Below are 23263 nucleotides of genomic sequence, written 5' to 3' on the forward strand. Positions count from 1 at the left end.
GAAAAGACTCTGATGCTGGGAGGGATTAGGGGTCAGGAGGAGAAGGGGACAACAGAGGATGAGATGGCTGGATGGCATCACCGACTCGATGGACATGAGTTTGGGTGAAGTCCGGGAGTTGGTGATGGACAGGGAGGCCTGTTGCTGCTGCTGCTAAGTCGCGTCAGTCGTGTCCGACTCTGTGCGACCCCATAGACGGCAGCCCACCAGGCTCCCCTGTCCCTGGGATTCTCCAGGCAAGAACACTGGAGTGGGTTGCCATTTCCTTCTCCAATGCATGAACGTGAAAAGTGAAAGTGAAGTCGCTCAGTCGTGTCCGACTCTTAGCGACCCCATGGACTGCAGCCTACCAGGCTTCTCCGTCCATGGGATTTTCCAGGCAAGAGTACCGGAGTGGGTCGCCAGTGCCTTGTCCGACAGGGAGGTGGGCGTGCTGCAATTCATGGGGTCACAGAGAGTCGGACACGACTGAGTGACTGAACTGAACTAACTGAACTAACTTAACTGAAGATATTCTTTAAAAGGAAATGTATAGCCTTAAATAAACACATTGGAGAAAATGGAAAAATAATGAACCAACATTAAATTCAAAGCTAAAATAGGAAAACTGAGTAAATACAGAAAATAGTAGCAAGAAAATAATAGAATTGAAGTTAATGAACTAGAGAGCAAAGTAACACTACAGATTATTTTTAACGCTTAATCTTTGAAAAGATTAATAAAATGTATTTCTGGGAAAATTGACTAGAGGGTAAAAGAATAAGAGTAATTAAGTATAACAGAAGAAAAAGAACATAATGACACATAAGGGTATAATTTAAAAATATAAAGAAATTCTACAAGCAAAATTTTGAATTCTTAGATGAAAAAATAGGAAAGGCTATTTATTTTTTAGACTATAACGAACCCAATATTCAAAGCAGAATTAAGTGTCAATTTGCTTTAAGTGAAAAAATCCTGAATAAACTATTATCAAATAAAATTCAGAAATGTCAGTTTAAAAAAAAAATCATGACCAAGTGGATTTTCCAAATAATGCAAGGATGATTCTGCTGGGGTTTAGCACAAGCCACCCAGAGATGAACCACTCTGGCACGCAGATTATTTCAAGCTGAAAACAAGCAAGACCCAAAAGATTCAGGAGTAATCTTTGACTTCCCCCTAACTGTCTAAAAAAGAAAAAAAGAAAAAAACCTTAAGCTAGGAGGCCTGTTCGAGGAAGGCACTATCACCACAGATAACTGTTAAGTATGAACTAGCTGTGGTAGATAGCAAGGAACCTAGCAAGGTCCATTTGATCAAAGCCCTCTCTGTATCCCATTGTCTCTAGACGACCCAGCAAACGTTCATTTAACAAACGATTCTTTTCATCTTTCTATAAATTATTTTACTTTCTTTTGAAGTTCCAGACCCATACCTCCTTATTCGTAGTCCCAAATGCCAAATGACTTTTATACCTCATCTTGCCTTACTATCTTTGGAATTCTTCAAGCTTATATGAATTCTCCATAAGCATGTAATAAATTTGATATTTTACTGTTAATCTGTCTTATGTCCTTTTAATTATTTGACCAGCCAAAAGAACTAAGAGAAGGTGGGGGTGGGAGAGGATGGATATTCCCCTCCCCAATTCTAAATTAGAAAATCCAGCATTCTAAGATCCTTTGCTGAATGGATTATGATGGAAAAAATCCTATAACCCTGTAAATGTATGCTATGTGGCATTCAATAAAATTACTCATTTGTGAGTAGAAAAAAACAAAAAGAAAAAAAGAAGTCTTAATCAAGTAAGAACAGAAACACTTAAAGTAAACATTACATTTAATGGTGAAACTTTAGAAGCATTCCCAATAAAGTCAGGAAGGATTCTTTGAGGTACTAATTAGACCAAGAGAAAAAAAAGTTAAGAAAACTGGCCTTAACGACTAAATAAAGGGGCATTTCCTTTTCTCAATAGCTCTGTGAATGGGCAGCCCACACAATCCACACAGACTTTCTATTGATGGCAATGGGATTAGTGTGAGGTTTAAGTACAAAACAAGCAATTAAGATCCACCCTTTGTTTAAAAGATTTCCTATGCAAGATGTTAAAGAGGCGGTAGGAGATCTGTCATCCTGTTAGAGAGACAAGCCCTCACGTTTAAAACCTTATGAACTCTTTGGGTGATCAAACTTGGTACACTAATAAGTCAGGAGGAGTAACATAAGTCCAAAACATAAAAGTTTTCCAATTTTAAAAGCTTTCTTATGGTCATTAAACATTTCAGACAAATACTCATTATAAACTAATTGGTAGCAAATGTTCATTTGAAAACTTAAGCTGGCCTTAAGTTATAGTGGTTTGATTTTGAGACTTAAAAACTAAGATAATGAGAAAAAATTGTATGAGTATCTTTCTGTGCTTAAACATTTCAGTCAGCAAAACCTATTGCTTTTTAGATGCTAAATCTGAATAAAGTGAGCCTTCTCACCCCAGAGTGAGGGAAGCTTTTCTAAATAACTTATATCATGAAGATAGTTTCTTCTGATGTGTCTGCCCCCTTTCCCACCGTCATTCTCAAGATCTGTTGAGACATGTTTGTGAAAGTCTTCTTAAGTTTTGAAATCCTGAGGATTAGAAACAGGCATTTTTTGTAGAGATGCCTACCCATTCTTAGGATTCCATTACCTTCTCCTGTTGTTCTATAGAAACAAGATCTCTGGAGCATCATGGTGTGAACTAATCTAAGAATGTCAGTATCTCCACAGATGGTTTATTAGCATATTACTCAATCTCACTATAACTTCTTTATCTCACTTATTTTACAAATATTTCATCAATTCCACCAACGAGTCTACTTTAAAAAGTAGTTGCTTTCATTGTGACCACAAAGGGCCATAGATGTTTATGCAGGAAGGTTACAGAACATTAAGAAACTATCAGCTTTGTTGAGCACATGGAGGGTGCCTCTCTCCAGTTCTGGCCCTGCTGCCTACAGAGAAACTTTTTAGTTTATTATCCAGGCAGCTCTAGCATCCAAAACGAGACCAGTTCACAGCTGTTTGGCCATGACTGTGCCACAGAAAGCTGCTCTCAGAGGAAGCAAATGGCATGGGAGAGGAACCATGTTCTAGGAAGCTCTGTCGGTTCAGAAAATAAAACTGGTGGGGAAATGGTGATGAGCCCTATGGAATTTTGCTCTATAGTCAACTCAACAAGACTGGCACTCCATTTGTTGAGGGCTACTTGGATCTACTCATCCTATCTATAGAATTTCTATCTTGTTTGCAATTTTTCAGATACAGCATTTAAAAAAAAACATTTATTCTCTACTAAAGAAGAATGGAAGGAAGGAAGAAATAAAGAATCTATCAGCATATGTAAACTATCTGATTTTCTTTGTATAGTTATATTTCCATGGTACAAGTCATTTGAATTTAACTGCTACTATATAAACAATTTTTCTGTTTCATTTTCCCAGATATTTTTCCTTTCCTCTTTGTTAAATTAAGTAGTTTATCATCAACTATTCTTCATCAACAAATTCTTTCCCCCTTGCTACTATTATTGTTAATATATTTGACTTGTGCTGTGCTGCGCTTAGTCGCTCAGTCATGTCCTACTCTTTGCAATCCCATGGAATGCAGCTAGCCAGACATCCTTGTCCATGGGGATTCTCCAGGCAAGAATAATGGAGGGGGTAGCCTTTCCCTTCTCCAGGGGATCTTCCCGACCCAGGAATCGAAATAGAGTCTCCTGCATTGCAGGTGGATTCTTTACCAGCTAAGCTATCAGGAAAGCCCATATAACATCTTTCTATATTCAGAGTTAGCTATCCATTCTATTCTTCATTCCTTATTTCATGTCAAGTACAAAATCCATAACTTGACCTCTAATTTTTGCCCCTGTGCACCAACCACCATTCAAATTTCTCTTCTAAGGAAATTAATTTAAACCATCCTTTCTACAACACAATAGATTCTGTTCATGAATATTCAGAAGTCACCATTACTTATCCTTCTCAGAAAATTCTAATACCTCATAGAATCATGAAAGTATAAAATCCCTCTGAGATCAACTAGTCCATGTTCTTACCTATAAGATTAAACTATCCCAGTGTAATTAATTTTTATATGCTTTTACAGTAAAACAAAGAAATAAACTCATTTTAAGTTCTTATTTTGTTTTCAGATTTTAAGACACTGGGAAGGTGTGGAAAAAAGGAGTACCTACAGTTTTTGATGTTAGGATGCTGAAACTGAACATCGGATAATACAAACATAATTCTGACATAACACAAAACCCTTCCAAGTTTCCTTTAAAAATGAATGCTACTGGTGATGACAACACTTTCCTTCCATAAGTAGCATAATCAGAAATAGTTAAAAGGCTAGGTTATTTTATTGAATCAAGCAACCAACTCAACTGATTTATATGATTTATATAAACTAATTATTCTGTTTCACTTCATTTTTACATTTTCTATCTATCTTATTCCCATTTTTGCTCTCAATGTCCCTAAAATCATCACACAAGATAAAAATTTCAGAGGCAAATTTGCTGCAAACCTACTATGAGAACATGGTATTGACGATTGTTTTGCTTTCTCATTAAATCCATCTTATCCTGTTTTTTTTTTTTTTCCCCAGTATTGAAAGGATAGATAGCTTTGTTTAGTTTTAGCTGATAAGGAGGAGAAGGGGACGACAGAGGATGAGATGGCTGGATGGCATCACTGACTCGATGGATGTGAGTCTGAGTGAACTCCGGGAGTTGGTGATGGACAGGGAGGCCTGGCGTGCTGTGATTCATGGGGTCGCAGAGTCAGACATGACTGAGCGACTGAACTGAACTGAGGTTACTTATGCCTGAAAACCAAAGGCTAAACAAATTTAACAAAAGTTAAAATAACTTTTTAACACTGGAATTATACAGCATAACAAGGTTCTTATTTACAGAACGATATACAACCCAAAGTGATGGGAAAACAATGAAACTATATATCTCCTGATGCTTATTTTGGACGTTTACACATATTCTTATTGAATGGGATGTCAGGCAGAATTGCCTATGCTATTTAAATAATAATAGTGATTGTCATTACTATTGATAACAATAATAATTATCATTATTGATAATAAGGAGGGCATCTGATTTCAAGCAGGTTAAATGCATGTGTGCTGCATCTTCACCACATTTCACTGAAATTGCCCATGCTAACCTCACCAATGAATTATCCTCAGTTGCTGCAACTCTGCTACAATTAACATTACTGACAATTTTCCTTTCTGTTAATTTTTTTATTCTTTGCTACCTCTATGTATGGGTTTCTCTTCACAAAACCATTTTTTAAATATTACTCTTTCTTTTATTCTTTTCTCTTATCTCCTCACAATGTCAGTTACCATCATGATTGTCCTGATATACGAAAGTATAACCTCTAATCTGAGCTTTTGATGCATATGTCTTATTGTCCACTTAATATGTCTACCTGGATGTCCCACAGGGATCTTAAAACTAAGCTCATGATCTTTGCTCGAATCTTCTTCTACAGCATTCTTTCACCTATTAATAATTCCAGTTTGTTCAATTTCTAAATCCTGAAAACGCAGTCATTCCAGCTTCTTTTGATGCTGCTGCTGCTGCTAAGTCGCTTCAGTCATGTCCAACTCTGTGCAACCCCATAGACCGCAGCCCACCAGGCTCCCCCATCCCTGGGATTCTCCAGGCAAGAACACTGGAGTGGGTTGCCATTTCCTTCTCCAATGCATGAAAGTGAAAAGTGAAAGTGAAGTCGCTCAGTCGTGTCCGACTCCTAGCGACCCCATGGACTGCAGCCCACCAGGCTCCTCCATCCATGGGATTTTCCAGGCAAGAGTACTGGAGTGGGGTGCCATTGCCTTCTCCGCCTTTGATGCTATCAAACCCTAAATAAAATTATTCTCCACATTGTCAATGCTACCTCTTACATATTTATAAAACCTGTTCCCCTCTTTGTAGCTACTGCCTTAGTTCAAGCCAATATTGTTTCTTTCTTAAATTATGACAAGAGGTTCCTCACTGATCTCCTGGAAACCAATCTTGTCCCCCAAATGCCAGCTGCAATAATGCCACCAGGATAATCTTTTGAAAACATTTAATACAATAATATTGCTTTGGTTTAAATTGTGTCTCCCCCAAAATCATGTATTGATGTTCTAACCCCCAGTACTTCAGATTGTGAGTTTATTTGGAAAGACAGTCATTGCAGATGTAATTAATTGAGGTCATACTGGAGCAGGGTGGGCCACTATGCGTTGTTACTGGTGTTCTTATAAAAATGGGGAATTTGGACTCAGACCTATGTCATGGGGAGACACCATGTTAACATGAAGGCAGAGGTCAGGGTGACACATCTACAGTCAAGGAATGTGAAAAACATTAGCACACCATCAGAAACGAGAGGAAAGCATAGAACAGATTCTTCCTCACAGCTTTCAGAAGTAACCAACTCTGTCAACACCTTGATCTCAGATTTCTAGCCCCCGGAACTGTGAGACAATACATTTCTATTGCTTCATTCCCCCCCCCCCCATTTTGTGGTACTTTGTTATGGCAGCTCTGACAAACTAATAAAACATATATTGTTTCTACATGCTAGCTCTTTAAACTGTCCAGTGTTACCATTGTGTGGTTGCTGCTATTGTTCAATCACTAAGTTGTGTCCGATTCTTTGCGACCTCATGGACTATAGCATGCCAGGCTCCTCCTGCCTCATGTCTATGATGTCAAACTCAAACAGTGTAATATATAAGACCCAGTATGCTTTTGGTTATTTACACTTTCACTTTTGTTTCTCAATGCTTTCCTATTTACAACAATTCATTTTTCTCATCATGAGATGTTCACGTATTTTTGTATTTGATGGCCTTCTGCCTGAAGCTTTTCCACCATCATTCACTGGGTAAGTTCAACCTATCCATTATGACATGTGCATGACATTCTCTGAAATACTGCAAGGCAGAGTTAGATTTCCATCCTCTGTTCTGTTGGATTTCTTTTCTCACCTCCTCTTTTGTGGTGCTTACCAGGATGCTTTTCTACTTTCATTGATTCTCCCTGCCCACCCATTCATACCCTACGTATTGAATTTAAGAGAAGAGATCTTGACATAGTCACTGGGCACAATGAAAACTAAATAAATACTTTGAATAGATAAATGAGTCCAGACATTCTTCAACCCTCTCTCTACACACTAAGTGACCTTTCTCTTTTTCATCAGTGTGCCTAGATACTCCATGCATCCATTTTTTAATTATTCTACTTTATAGTTAAAAGACTAAAATTTTTATTTTTTTACTCTGATGATTTTTTAAAATTGATATTATAAACATATTTTTAAAGTCCCATTGGCAAGGATTCATAATTTTTAACATTCAATGCAGAAAATTATTAGGCAAGAAAATAAAGTAAAATGGCTTTATGCTATCAAATGTCTTTCCAACACAGACTTTTGGTTTAGAGCCTAATACTAAACTGTACTTCACAATAGTGGGCAATACTTGAAGTTATAAATGAAATTCAATAATTACACAATGTTCTTGGCTAGAAGTGCATGGCTATAGAAGCAATATCATCAGATGGAAGGAGACAGACAAATTATCCAATTCAGCCTTGTACTTAATATTTCTTCAGCAAATATTTGCTTTAGCAAATAGAAGTATAATAGTTAATACACACAATTCTGGGTATAGATAGCAATATTTTTTCCTTAGAAAGAAATTTAATATATCATAATATAATATAGTAATAGTTATGAATTATTACTCTAGAGAGACAAAATTTTCAATCAGTGGCAGAAAGATGAGTTAAAATTTTGCTCACCATAGTGCTTCATGCTATGTCCTGCCAAAGAAATCATCTCTCAAGGCTGAGTTTGCCTTTTGTTATTTGATTAATATAACTCCCCTGAACCATATCCTTTAAGAAATAAAGTTCAAAATAGTATTGTAGTTGGAGTTCAGATTCCTGAATTCTGGTCCAAGCTCTGTCACCAACAAATTACATAAACTATAACAAGCATAAAAGGCAATGCCAAAGAATGCTCAAACTACCACACAATTGCACTCATCTCACACGCTAGTAAAGTAATGCTCAAAATTCTCCAAGCCAGGCTTCAGCAATACATGAACCATAAACTTCCAGATGTTCAAGCTGGTTTTAGAAAAGGCAGAGGAACCAGAGATTAAATTGCCAACATCCCCTGGATCATCGAAAAAGCAAGAAAGTTCCAGAAAAACATCTATTTCTGCTTTATTGACTATGCCAAAGCCTTTGACTGTGTGGATCACAACAAACTGTGGAAAATTCTGAAAGAGATGGGAATACCAGACCACCTGACCCGCTTCTTGAGAAACCTATATGCAGGTCAGGAACCAACAGTTAGTTAGAACTGGACATGGAACAACAGACTGGTTCCAAATAGGAAAAAGAGTGCGTCAAGGCTGTATATTGTCACCCTGCTTATTTAACTTATATGCAGAGTCCATCATGAGAAACGATGGGCTGGATGAAGCACAAGCTGGAATCAAGATTTCTGGGAGAAATATCAGATATGCAGATGACACCACCCTTATGGCAGAAAGTGAAGAGGAACTAAAAAGACTCTTGATGAAAGTGAAAGAGGAGAGTGATAAAGTTGGCTTAAAGCTCAACATTCAGAAAACTAAGATTGTGGCATCTGGTCCCATCCCTTCATGGCAAATAGACGGGGAAACAGTGGAAACAGTGTCAGACTCTATTTTGGGGGGCTCCAAAATCACTGCAGATGGTGATTGTAGCCATGAAATTAAAAGACGCTTACTCCTTGGAAGGAAAGTTATGACTAACCTAGATAGCATATTCAAAAGCAGAGACATTACTTTGCCAACAAAGGTCCATCTAGTCAAGGCTATGGTTTTTCCAGTGTTCATGTATGGATGTGAGAGTTGGACTGTGAAGAACTCTGAGCACCGAAGAATTGATGTTTCTGAACTGTGGTGTTGGAGAAGACTCTTGAGAGTCCCTTGGACTGCAAGCAGGTCCAACCAGTCCATTCTAAAGGAGATCAGTCCTGGGTGTTCATTAGAAGGACTGATGCTAAAGCTGAAACTCCAGCACTTTGGCCACCTCATATGAAGAGTTGACTGATTGGAAAAGATCCTGATGCTGGGAGGGATTGAGGGCAGGAGAAGGGGACGACAAAGGATGAGATGGCTGGATGGCATGACCGACTCGATGGACGTGAGTTTGAGTGAACTCTGGGAGTTGGTGATGGATAGGGAGGTCTGGGGTGCTGCAATTCATAGGGTTGCAAAGAGTCAGACATGACTGAGTGACTCAACTGAACCGATAACAAGCACATTGAACAATCTACACCCTGTTGGGTATATTCAATACAATTTTTTTCCGACCTCTGCCTCAATCTTCATTCCACATTGATTAGTGAGATTATTGTTGAGACCTCTTGGCTTCCTAGGTTTTATGTGATATGAAGATTCTAATTTTTGTCACTGAGACTCATTTTTCTATTATAAAACCTAGTTCAGTCCACTTTAAATGTCAATTCTGATCTTGTCTCCAAATAAAAGTCTCTCTCTGCCTTCCAAGTTCAGGCTTCATTCATATTTCAGAGGAGAGAAGTAAGCTATGATCCTTTGCTCTTTTACTCTTTCTAAATCTCCTGTTATATTTTTCTGAATCACTCACTAGCCTCTAAATATCCCATTTTCACTGGTATTATGGGAAAGAAAAATGAATTTTGGAGGAAAAAAAACAAAAATTTTATGTATTTACCTTCTTGACAGGTAGCCACAGATGACTCCAATAGGCAGGCACTCAAATTCATGCTCTTTTGTGAGATGCCCATATGGTTTCTCTAGAGGCCTACATAGAAAACATTCATACTATTTTCCTACTGATGCTTTTTTTGAGAGACTATATCTGTCATATTTTGCTAGATTGTTCAGTGACAACAAACAGTCCCATATCTTAGCAGCTTACAATAACAAAAGCTTATACCTAATTTACAATGCATGTTCTCTGCTTGCTGGCATCATCTTTTCTTTAAGCTTCTTTATTCTGGGACCCAGGGACTTGGAAAGGAAGAAGCAGCCTTTATCTGGGACCCTCTGTGACCATTACAAAAGAAACACAATATGACCCTTAAGTTTTAATTGAGAGTATTACATGCCACATGCCACTGCTGTTTACATTCCTTTAGCAAAGAGAGTCAATGGTGATGTGTGGAGTCTATAGGGCAAGAAATGTGATCCTCCTGTAGGTAGGAAATGATGTATTTTGTACATATAAAATAACCTTCCACCATGACCCCTTACACTCTGATCTCTTTCATCTTTAATTCCAGGAAACACACTCCACAGTCTTTAGCTATTGATTGGGGCAACTCCACTCTGTTACATCATACTCTTGGGTGATGTATTTTCAAGATGGCTTCAACATGACTACCTTTCACTACATCTCCTTAACATCTGATATCTGTTCACAACCCTGGATTCATACATTATTTTCATGTCAAATAAGTGTGATGTTTTTCTGCTAATATCTCTTCTTTCCTTATTATTGGTAACTGTTTTAACCTGACTCACACAGTTAAAATTACCCAGGAATAAGAGTCTCTTGGTGAAAGTGAAAGAGGAGAGTGAAAAAGTTGGCTTAAAACTCAACATTCAGAAAACTACAATCATGGCATCCAGTTCCATCACTTCACAGCAAATAGATGGGGAAACAGTGGAAACAGTGTCAGACTTTATTTTTTTGGGCTCCAAAATCACTGCAGATGGTGACTGCAGCCATAGAATTAAAAGACACTTGCTCCTTGGAAGAAAAGCTATGACAAACCTAGACAGCATATTGAAAAGCAGAGCCATTACTTTGCCGACAAAGTCTGTCTAGTCAAAGCTATGGTTTTTCCAGTAGTCATGTATGGCTGTGAGAGTTGGACTATAAAGAAAGCTGAGCACCAAAGAATTGATGCTTTTTAACTGTCGTGTTGGAGAAGACTCTTGCGAGTTCCTTGGACTGCAGGAGATCAAACCAGTCCATCCTAAAGGAAATCAGACCTGAATATTCATTGGAAGTTTGATGCTGAAGCTGAAGCTTCAATACTTTGGCCACCTGATGAGAAGAACTGACTCATTGGAAAAGACCCTGGCACTGGGCAAGATTGAAGGCAGAAGAGAAGGGGACCATGGAAGATGAGATATTTGGATCTGTCACCAACTTGATGGGCATGAATTTGAGCAAGTTGGCGATGGACAGGGAAGTGTGGCATCCTGCATTCCATGGGTTCACAAAGAGTCGGACATGACTGAGCAACTGAACTGACTGAAGCAGAAACTAGAATATATGCTCATTCTGCCTTTGAACTCAGGTGTCAGTTTCTCCAAAGGACTTTCTTATCATGATGTACTTGGTGCACCAAAAAATAGGCCTAAAAGTTTCTGATGCTCAGCAAACATCCAACTAAGTAATGAAATGCCAGTGTTTCCTTATTTAGAAAACTCTTGACTTACCATTAGGTACCCTCTTGAATCCTTTGTTGTGTGAGCAGTATAGAAGCCACTCTCCTTTAGTCAGAAAGGAGAGAAGGTGAAATGCTTGCAGATTCTCCACTAACCAAAAACTCATGAAATACAAAATCCTATTCTTCATCAAGCACCAGTCTTCTACTCATATAGCCTGAGAATACTATATTGAGGAGAGCTGAAGGATCCAGTTGGTTATCTCTTTGGTCCTGAAGGTGGTGTCTAACATCTTGAAACTCCTTGAAATATAGAAATTGCTAATGTCTATTATCCATAACTTTGGGAATTTAGCTAAAAATTAAACATATACACATCCTTCAATATCATTTTTACATAATTGTGAACTAGTAAATTAATCTCTACAGGACTTAGTTTTCTCAAGTGGGAAAGAGCAGTAACTGTAGAGTACTCTAAGTTGTATCAAAACCAGCAAGAGTAACATTCACATATATACACTACCATGTGTTAAACAGATAACTGTATAGGACAGGAAACTCAGCCTGGTGCTGTGTGATAACCTAAGTGGGAGGAATGGCGGGTGGTCAGAAGAAGGCTTAAGAGGGAGCATATATGTGCATACATATAACTGATCCACAGCATTGTACAGCAGAAACTAACACAGTATTGGAAAGCAGTTATACTTCAATTAGAAAAACAATAAGAAAAGTGGGAACACACTTTGAACAGGAAATAAGATTTTGATCCTGGACTTTTTGCATGCAAGTAACTAAGGGTAGAATTCTTCTGCAAAGCAATAAACACATTTTTTGAACTATTGCATTTTTAGAATGGCACTTTCTAGAATGGCACTTTCTGATTAAATGAAATATGCCTCCCATTGTACCAACCAACATGCTAGTCCCTGTTAGGTCAATTTTAAAGCACTTCTAATTTTATGAAACCATAATGCTTATACTTCAGAATTTTCCATCCTCAACTACTCCTTTCACATCATAAGAAATCTACTTCATTTAAAAATAAGAAAAGTTTTAAAATTAAGTCACAAAAGGTTCAGAGAACTCTAAATTCAGTCTAATTCTTTGAAATCACAATTAATGAAAAAAATTTCTTTTGCCAACTTCACTTTGTGTTACATTCTTAATTTTATTTGAAGGTAGGTATTTTGCAATTTCCATTTCTTTCTGTATGTAAAAAAGATCTATCTGATGAGGATTAGGACATAAAGCTTTCTGAATTAAATATATCCTGCAGAAATTGGTTTGTGTGTCCTGCTTACCCATTATGAACAGCACAAGTACATCTGATCTGATGTAGACACCCTGGGCCTCTATCATAAGGTTGTGTGTATAGCATATTAATATAAAGGAATGAATATTTTCATGTTACATAGGCCATATAAAGAAAGAAGAATCAACTTTCCACTAGAAATGCATATAAACCTTTCAGTTTATTTAATGTATTGGAAAATTCAGATTTTATATGGAATTATTTTTCTCTTCTGAAACAAAATATTACAGTAAAACTGGTCTCTTGGTAATTACACACTTGTTAATTTTCACATGCACCCACGGCACCTTCTGTACCATGTAAAATTCTCTTTAAAGTATCAGTCCTCAAATGGGAATATGTAATTTTTTTTTAATTTTATTTTATTTTTAAACTTTACAATATTGTATTAGTTTTGCCAAATATCAAAATGAATCCGCAATTTTCAACCACATAATGGCTTTAAGTAGTTCATAAACAGTCACCATACACTAAAATGTAACACTCAAGGGACTTCCCTGGAAGTTCAGTGGTTAAGACTGCAGGCTTATACTGCAGGGGGTGTAGGTTCGATCTCTGGTCAGGAAACTAAGATCCCACATGCCACAGCACATGGCCAAAAAATAAAAAGCAACACACACACAGAAAGAATTTTAGAAGTCAACTAAGAGTTCATGCAACAGGTACCAACAAATTAGGAGAAGTAAAACAAGAGGAAAAATAGTATTTTCTTTAAAAAAAGAAAAAGTTAATTAACTGCCTCTATTTGTTGCCTACATTTAACATTGATAGTTTAAAAACTATTATCCTAGTGGTAGGGGTTGATCATTTTCACACAAGAATTTCAGAAGGTACTAGGACCACCTAAAAAGACCTCCATATCTTATTTGTTTGCTCATGTAGCTTTCTTAGGGGTCGAGGAGAAAGGTAATTGATGTAGGGACTCTACTAGTCTTTCTGGGCTTCCCTGGTGACTTAGCTGGTAAAGAATCTGCCTGCAATGTGGGAGACCTGGGTTCGATCCCTGTGTTTGGAAGATCCCCTGGAGAAGGGAACAGCTATCACTCCTGTATTTTGGCCTGGAGAATTCCATGGACTGTATTGTCTATGGGGTTGCAAAGAGTCAGACATGATTGAGCGACTTTCACAGTCTTCTTTCTAGAAGAAATTAAAAAATATGTTGGTAGCTGTAAAGTAATTAGTGAAATTAAAAGACTAAAATTAACAAATTTTTATCCTTTGCTAAACTGAAAAAAAGAAAATTACTCTAAGCAAGAAATGGAAAGGGAAGAGGTTTTGAGAAGGCAGAGGGGACTTAAACTAGATTGAGTACAGCAAAAGAATTTTACACAAAGGAAGAGAAGGAGAAGGAAATTGGATCCATTGGAGGGATCCTTTGGGAAGAGATATATAATTTCTAGAAAGAATACTATATGCCTTATTTCTTTGAAAATAAAAAAAGGGTCTTCTAGAGTAGAAGAACTTAGTCACTGGATCTACAAAGAAGAAACAGGAGAATGGAGACAAGTAATTTGTATAACTTAGATAAATAGTCAGTAATTGTTCTTGTTTCCTGGAATGAATACCCCATCATGTCAGGCAGAGTCCGCTAAGACGTACCAATTTACTGGCCTATCACTGTACCTGGAACAAAGATCACTCAGAAAATATAGTTTGAAGATAAATAAATAGATGAATAAATTCTCTGGCTTGTCATCACTTGCTTTTAATGTTGAATAGGGATGAATGAAATAAACAGAAGATATTCAGGAAACAGTTCTAGGAATTAGAGCTCTAAGCAGGGAACTAAAGGATTTGTTGATAACAAGGTCGCATCCATGCTCGCATTTTAGAAGAGTTGGGAATTTTGTAGATAAAAAGAAGACTGGAAAAATAATGGTTAGCTAAATAAACAGAGGTACAGACAGGGTCTGGTTGCTGCACCAAGGATTAATCTGCCAGAGTGATGAACACCTGGTTAGGGAATATATTGCACAAAATCATCTGGAAGCCTGCCAGGTTTATACTAACCTTAAAATCAAAGTCTAGGGGTATGGATAACATTGTCAGATAAAACCATAAAACTGGAACAAATGAAGGACATCAGTCATGGCAATAAAATGAGCTAGGCGATTGGTAAAGACAAAAGAATTCACAGTTTAAATGATTAAAAAGAGGGTTAAGAATTTTAATGGGTATTCAAAGCCCAGCCATCCACAATATTAGGAGTATAATTCAACATAGTAAACCACCAAGATTTATCGCTTGAAAACATGATCATGACAAAGTTGTACTTTGTTCTAGTAAAGCCTTGGAAGATGTAGATGAACTCCACATGTCACAGAGATGTAAACTCGTGTGGAACTCTTAACTTCTACCTTTGAAAACATAAAAGAAAACATCTCAGCGAAGGTACAAGAACAGAGAGAACAAGGTAAAAGGTGACCGTGTTCTACACGGAAAGAGTCTTTATTGAAAGAAGATTTTGTTCCTGCTCTTAGAACCAGATTAAGCTTGAACCCTGAAATTGTGCCCAGGGATGGCCATGAGGTAGCAGTCCAGGGCTAGCCATATCAGGAACAGTGTTTACCTAAGTTAAAGGCCTTATAACTGGAGGAAAAAACTGGATCTTAGTTGAAAGGAAAACAGTATTGAATGGCAGATTTAAAGATCAAGACAAGGCAGAAAAGAGGAGCAGACAGAAGCCGGAAGGATTAAGCGTAAGCTAGTATGTTATGGAAAAGTTCATGACAAGCAATTCACAATTGAAGCAAAAGACACAGAGCAAAAGAATGTTTGTATTACCGTCACGGGGATGTTTTGTGCGGGAGAGGTGGGTGTGGACAGGAATATTAACAGGTGGTAGGGGCCACAGCTTAAAAGACTCAGAGAGCATGAACCTGAAAAAGAAAACAAATATAATGGTATGGGGGATATTTAGCTTCACTGAGACCTGTTTAACTGTCTTTCTGTCATCAGAGAAGGCAGTTTTGACATCATCACACAAAGCATAAAGCATCATCATGTAAAGACTAAAATCAAATAGGCTTGATATGGAATCTGACTCTGCAGAGCTCTGTGATGTTGGCTAAGAAAATTTTCTCTATGTGGGCCTCGAATTTCTCATCTGTAAAATGGAAATTATGATAATGATAAATGCATCACTGTGATAACAAGATTAAATGAATCTTTAAACTTAAACATGTACTCCATGTATATAGTAATCCCTCTGTGAATATTAGTCCATGCTTATGATTACTCTTCAGCTAAAACAAAGATGTGTATATAGTAATCCCTCTGTCAATATTAGTTCACGCTTATGATGACTATTCTGCTAAAAGGAAACTCTGAAAATCTTTTTTATTTGCCTTGAAGTAAACTTTTCTTCTACTACAAGTCCAACAACCTGATTCTTAGGGAGAATGTGGTTAGAGGGGTAAAAATAAGACCTTTGGGAAATTTGTCTTGCTCTGTCATCTGAAAGCAGTGTTGCTCTAATTCCACACACTCAGAAGGAAACTGAAGGTCCCTTTAACATGTCCATTCTGACTCAGTTGGCCTAGCATGAGGGCCTGAGATTCTGCATTTCTAACCAGCCCCCCACCTCGCCGTGTGATGCTAATGATGCTGGTCTGTGTGCCACACTTTGAGTAGAAAGGCCCTGCATGCATGTTAAGTAGCTTTAGTTGTATCTGACTCTTTGCAACCCCATGGACTGTAGACCACCAGGCTTCTCTGTCCATGGGATTCTCCAGGCAAGAATACTGGAGTGTGTTGCCATACCCTCTTCCAGGGGATCTTCCTGACCCAGGGATAGAACCTTCATCTCTTATGTCTCCTGCATTAGCAGGTGGACTCTTGACCACTAGTGCCACCTAAGAAAGGCCCTAGAGTGGCTGCAAATGAGGCAAGGAAACAAGGCAGGATGTCAGACATGTAACATGGATTTGAAGAAGGCCTATATCAGAGGCAGCAGAAGTACTGGTAAGACATCCTGGATCAAGGCCCAAACAGAAGATGGCTCAAATCCAAAATCAATGATATAAATTTGTTTAAAAAAAAAAATTCGTCTCTCTAGTCTCAAACAATCCTGAAGGGGATTTCTAGATAGCCATAAGCCTCAATTTTAAAAAATAATATATACAGAAAATCAAAGAAAGAAAAAAAATCTAAGGAATAAGAAAAGTCTAGGCCTGAAAAAATAATATTGGTAGGTTGATGAATTCTGGAATTTATTGAGGTTTCAATTATTATTGTTTTCAACATAGTGTTTTAATGTAGTAATAGCTATAGTCATGGATATAATCCAACATTATTTGAGTCTTTCTTATCTGTATTATATAGTGCATCATCCTCTGGGAATGTAGCTGATAGACAGCAGCAGCTGTCTTTTTCTTTTGAGAAGATAAAAATTGGAGTGAAAAGTCCAGTTCCATTCATAGAAAGGTAACTTGTGTTAGACTTAACCACTCATCTGTGCTGTGCGCTTGGTTGCTTCAGCCCTAACCAACTCTTGGCGACACTGTGGACTGTAGCCCATTAGGCTCCTCTGTCCATGGGATTCTCCAGGCAAGAATACTGGACTGGATGGCCAAGCCCTCCTCCAGGAGATCTTCCCCACCCAGGAATCGAATCCACGTCTCTTGCATCTCCTGCATTGGCAGATGGTTCTTTATCACTAGCACCACCTGGGAAGCCCACTACTCATCCAGAAACAGTAATAAAAAATGTAAACAATATAAAAGCAATTATTTTAAGGGGCTGGAGAACAAACAAAGGCAGAATCATGGCAAGAAAAGAAGCCGACTGGGTGTAAGATGTGGAGTAATATCCTCCTGGAATTCATATCCACGTAGAATATAACCTCATTTGAAAATATTGTATCACCTCATGTATCACCATAAAGGTCTTCACATTGTTCTTTTATAGTTATACACATACACTCTACTCAACCCCCTTCCTTAACCCTGGCAAACTCTAGATTTTTAATAATCTCTAAGCATGCTGTGGGACTTCCCAGGTGGCACTAGTGGTAAAGAGCCCTCCTGCCAATGCAGGAGACATAAGAGATCCAGGTTCAGTCCCTGGGTTAGGAAGATCCCCTAGAGGAGGACATGGAAGCCCACTCCAGTCAGTATTCTTGCCTGGAGAATCTGCATGGACAGAGGAGCTTGGTGGGCTACTGTTCATGGGGTCACAAAGAGTCAGACATAACCAAAGTGACTGAGCATGCCCACAAACACACTGAAACACACCCCCAACCTAAATAACCAGTGGAATGAAGTTTTTGGAGACATCCATTGTAAGAGGAAAAGAGTAGCCTAATCAAATTATGTGTGTGTCCACAACTCATATTTCAGACGTAGTAGGTTATTTTTATAGAATTAATTTAAAATACATTTTTATAGTAAGAACACAATGAAATACATTCTCTATAAAAAGATTAACTCATCAGAAGTGATACGAAACTCCTCAGTTTTCAACTTGCTTCTAACCTTAATCCACACTCTAGAAAGTTGTTGTTTAGTTGCTAAGTTGTGTCTGACTATTTTGAGACTCCATGGACTGTAGCCCACCAGGCTCCTCTGTCCATGAGATTTCTCAAGCAAGAATACTCGAGTGGGTTGCCATTTCCTTCTACAGGAGATCTTCGTGACCCAGAGATCAAACCCACGTCTCCTTCATTGGCAGGCATAATCTTTACCACTGAGCCACCAGAGAAGTCTGCATTCTAGAAAGTAGACAATTAAAATTGGTACAACAGACAAGAAGCTAGTTAATTGTGGGACTACTGCATTATAGAACACAATGTAACCAAATGAGTTCAAATGTTTCTGATTGAACAGATTGCATTTTATTCTAATTAGAGATTTCTGAACAGAATCTTTGTAAAACCATGATGAACGTAAAAACTCTAGAAGACCCTTAGTGACCCAAACTCATGCTATTTGTTTTAATAGTGGTTTCCATGAGTCTAATAGACATAATCTTAACCCTTGGCTAGATTTAAGATATTTTTTAAAAGATAATAAAGACAAAGTGTTTTTCCAAATTTTTTTTTGCTTAATAGACTCCTATTCATACTTAAAGCACTTACTCAAATGTGACTTCTTTAAAGTAATTTCCCATTCTCTTAGATAGAATTAGTTATATTCTCTGTATTCCTTTTAATCTTAGAATAAACTTCTTACTTTACTTAACAACTTAGCTGTACTTCAGTTCAGTTCAGTTGCTAAGTTGTATCCAACTCTTTGCTAGCCGGTGAACTACAGCAGGCCAGGCCTCCCTGTCCATCACCAACCCCCGAAGTCCACCCAAACCCATGTGCATTGTGTTGGTGATGCCATCCAACCATCTCATCCTCTGTCATCCCCTTCTCCTCCTGCCCTCAATCTTTTCAAACATCAGAGTCTTTTTAAATGAGTCAGCTCTCCACATTAGGTGGCCAAAGTATTGGAGTTTCAGCTTCAACATCAGTCCCTCCAATGAACACCCAGGACTGATCTCCTTTAGGATGGACTGGTTGGATCTCCTTGCAGTCCAAGGGACTCCCAAGAGTCTTTTCCAACACCACAGTTCAAAAGCATCAATTCTTTGGCGCTCAGCTTTCTTTATAGTCCAACTCTCACATCCATACATGACTTAACAACATTATATTTTGGTTTCTTATTTGCATATGTCCAACTTGACAAAGAATCGGTTATTTTTATCCTTAAAATCCTTATGCTCTGCACAGTGCATGATATATAGTAAATGTTTAATAGTTTCAATAGTATGCACACATAAGACATACATATTTAATTCAATCTTAAATTGTAGACATAGAAATATAGTGTCTAGAATGAGAAAGATGTAAGTACCAGTCAACTGAATATTGTGCAAACTATGTCTCAAGTATAAGTTTTAGAAAATGCAGCTTATCTCAGTTAAGAGTATGATCTCTGCAGTCCAGGTTATCTGGATTCACGATATTACCTGCATGGTCATATACCTGGGCAAGTTGTCTAACTCTCTTGCTCTCAGGTTCCATGTGGATAACAATAGTATCCCTGCATAATGTGCTAGAATTATTAAATGAAATTATATACATACCTGGCGGGCTACAGTACATGGGGTCACAAAGAGTCAGAGACAACTGAGCAACTAAGCACATATATATAACACCTAAAAACAGTGGCTAGCACATAAGTACTAGGTGTTAGGTGTTTATTATTATTATTATTATTATTCACTCTGGAAGCTGCAATTTAAGAGCACAGTTGATATGTAGTCAAGTCCAGAGACAAATGCCTGAGAAAACAAAAGATTCTGAATCATTTCTTAAGGAAAGTTAAAATATCTCAAGCTGTTAAGCTAGAACTGATATTTGAGAAGGGTAAAGAGCAAGAATACTGGAGTGGGTTGCCATTTCCTTCTCCATGAGACAGTATAGTTGGCTTCAATAAGAAGAAAATAAGGCACCCGTGATCTAGGACACTCAAGAGAATAAAAATGGAGCCAAAATAGCCAAAATTGGAAACGACATAGAGAAATATTTAAATTCAAATTTAAATGAAAAAGAAAAACCTTTTCTCATACAGAGTAAGTAGAATGGAATGAAATCTCTGTAGGTATTTAAGTAGGAGTTAGAGAAAGTGCTTATTCAAAGATTGAATCACTGAATGGCAGGGAAGGTCAGGTTAGCTGTTTCAAATGGTGCTTGAATTCTATCCTTTTCATTGTATAGCCAAGGAACTAAGGTCCAGAAAAATGAAGAAATTTGACCCTAGAGAGACACAGAATTAATTAACCTCAGAATCTGAACCAGAACCCACTTTGCCAAATCCTCCTCTAGAGCCCTTTTTTAAGGAAGTTCTCTTGCTTACAAAAAGAAAGTATTTCCCAGAACAGCAGGAATGTGCTCCCAAGTAAGAGTACAAAATAGAATACTTGAGAAAGAATGAAAGCAAATCATGTGGAGTAAAGTCACCTAATCTTAAATATATGATGTCTCAGGCTTCTCTGGTGACTTTTTGTATGCTATTCCCAAACATGAGTTTATTTGCATACATACCTGCATAGAGCCTTCTATAATAAAACTTAAAGTCTAATGAGTATAGACCACATAAACATGAGAATATACTCGCCAATTTTGCTCCATGTGTCCCAATTTTCATCTGAAATAAAATAAAAGTATGCTAGGCTTCAGTTCAGTGGTCATATAAATCAATAGATTTCTCTCTCCATCTGTTTGCCTACATATATATGTTATTTAAGCTTTTCAGGAAAATCATTTGTAAAAACATGAGCTTGCTATACAAAAACACTTACTAGGAGAGATGATTGGTCCTTATGATTCATAGCCAGTAACTGTGGGCTCAGATCTTCTCCATTCAGATTCTGAATTTAGGAAAATCACTTAACTTCTAAAATCTCAGCTTTCACTTCTGTAAAATGGAGATAACAGTAATTCCTACGTCACAAAAATGTGAGGATTAATTAAAATGATTCATTCTGGAGTATTGTTTAATTTTAGTTTTGTTTTATTCAGTTTTTTTTTTTCATGTTTAATTTTCACATGGGAGTTACTTGAAAGAGCAGAACAAGCAACTAGAAAATATGTACTTAAGCTAGAACAAACACATGGTTACAATAACAATCTCCCAACTTCTCAAAAATGTTCAGTATTATGAATCCTCTCTTTTGTCTTTCCTTTCATAAGAATATATGCCTTTGAGAGCAAAATCTCTGTTTCTTCACTGATATATTCCCATGTGCCTAGAGTACTTGATATATTGGGTTGGCCAAAAAGTTTGTACAGGTTTTTCCAAAAGCTGGTATGGAAAAGCCCAAATAAACTGTGTGGCCAACCTAATGTAATTGGTATGTAATAAATATTAGTTGAATGCATGAATAAAAAAAGGAACAAATTGACAAGTGATAATAGAAAGGTAGCTTATGAGAGCCAATTTAAGTTTTCCAGACTTAACAAATTAACAAATGTCTTATGATAACAAAAATAAATCATAATTTATCTGGAATTCAAATGTAACTGACCAGCCTGTGTTTTATCTGGCAACTCTACATTAGAAAAGAAAAAAACTAATGGCAAAAATATGTCAAATCATAAATATTTACCTATAACAAAGGAAGAAATAAACTTTTTCCAAGACTTTGTTACTAAATATAAAGAAACTATTATACAATTTATGTGTTTAAAAAATAAAACTTTAACCAAAAGAGATAAAGGCAAAGCCTCTTTAGAAACACAGTTTGGTTTTTTAAAATCTTGCTAGACTCAAAGATATTATGACCTATCCTACCATGTGTATATGTGGGTGTGTTTTGGGATAAACCCTAAAACAGCTTTTAAGTGTTTTCTATACTTTGTCCTTCTCTACTTGGAGGTCATTAGGGTTGAGTTGTTGCTATTGGTTGTAAGCATGGCCTTACACTTGAGTTTCATATGGAGTCTTAACAAAATTATTACATTGAAAATAGAATAAATATCAATTCACAGTGTCAAAATATCAACTGGAGTTCTTTAATCCACTGGCACTGAGAATCATATACCTGAATCTTTCTAAATATTAAGGAAACCCCTGATTTCCTAGGCTGGTAAAATTGCAAATCTTCCTAATAATATAAATTCTGGGAGTTTTAGGAACCGTATCTGAAATGTCTATCTTTTGTGTGACTGGATTCTAGCATAAATAGCTACTCAGTTATTCACTGAATGAATCAAATTTTAGGACAAAATGAAATGTAAATAGGAGTGTCACCATCTTTTCTTTTTTAGTTGAATTCTCATCAGAAAGTTTTTCTGTTCCTTCAAACATTCTTAATATTCATTGAACAAATAAAATATTGAAATAATGTCTCAGTTTCTTTCATGACAGATGAATGGATAAAGAAATGGTGGTATATATATACAATGGAATATTATTCAGCCATAAAAAGGAACACATTTGAGTCAGTTCTAGTGAAGTAGATGAACCTAGAGCCTGTTATACAGCATGAAGTAAGTCAGAAAAACACATTTTACCTATTAATGCAGATATATGAAATCTATAAAAATGGTACTGAAGAACTTATTTGCAGGGCAGGAACAGAAACACAGGCAAAGAAAGCAGACTTTGGACATAGGGCACTGATACAGTGGAATGAATTGAAAGAGTAGCATTGAAATATATATATACTACCATGTGTAAAATTTTACTAGATAGCAAGTGGGAAGCTGCTGCATGGGCAACAGGGAATTCAACCTGGTGCTCTGTGACAACCTAGAGGGCTGGGATGGGGTGGGGCATGGAGTAGAGGTTCAGGACAGAAGGCATGTATGTGTACTTATAGCTGATTCATGTTGTTGTATGGCAGAAGCTGATACTATATTGTAAAGCAATCATCCTCCTATTAAAAATAATGTAAATAAAACAAGAATAATAATATACCTGTGCCATAGCGCTGTTATGAAGACTGAATGAATTAATATAAGTAAAGAGCTTGGAATAGT

General features: G+C 37.1%; 1 pseudogene; it reads right to left on the reverse strand.

Annotated features, from left to right (window-relative positions):
* LOC104997988 overlaps nt 1-19801 on the reverse strand; it is a 21041-nt pseudogene extending 1240 nt beyond the window's left edge.
* Between the last annotated feature and the right edge of the window lie 3462 nt (nt 19802-23263).

The sequence above is a fragment of the Bison bison genome, unplaced genomic scaffold (assembly GCF_000754665.1).
Source record: "Bison bison bison isolate TAMUID 2011002044 unplaced genomic scaffold, Bison_UMD1.0 scf7180017864319, whole genome shotgun sequence".
Classification (NCBI taxonomy): Eukaryota; Metazoa; Chordata; class Mammalia; order Artiodactyla; family Bovidae; genus Bison; species Bison bison.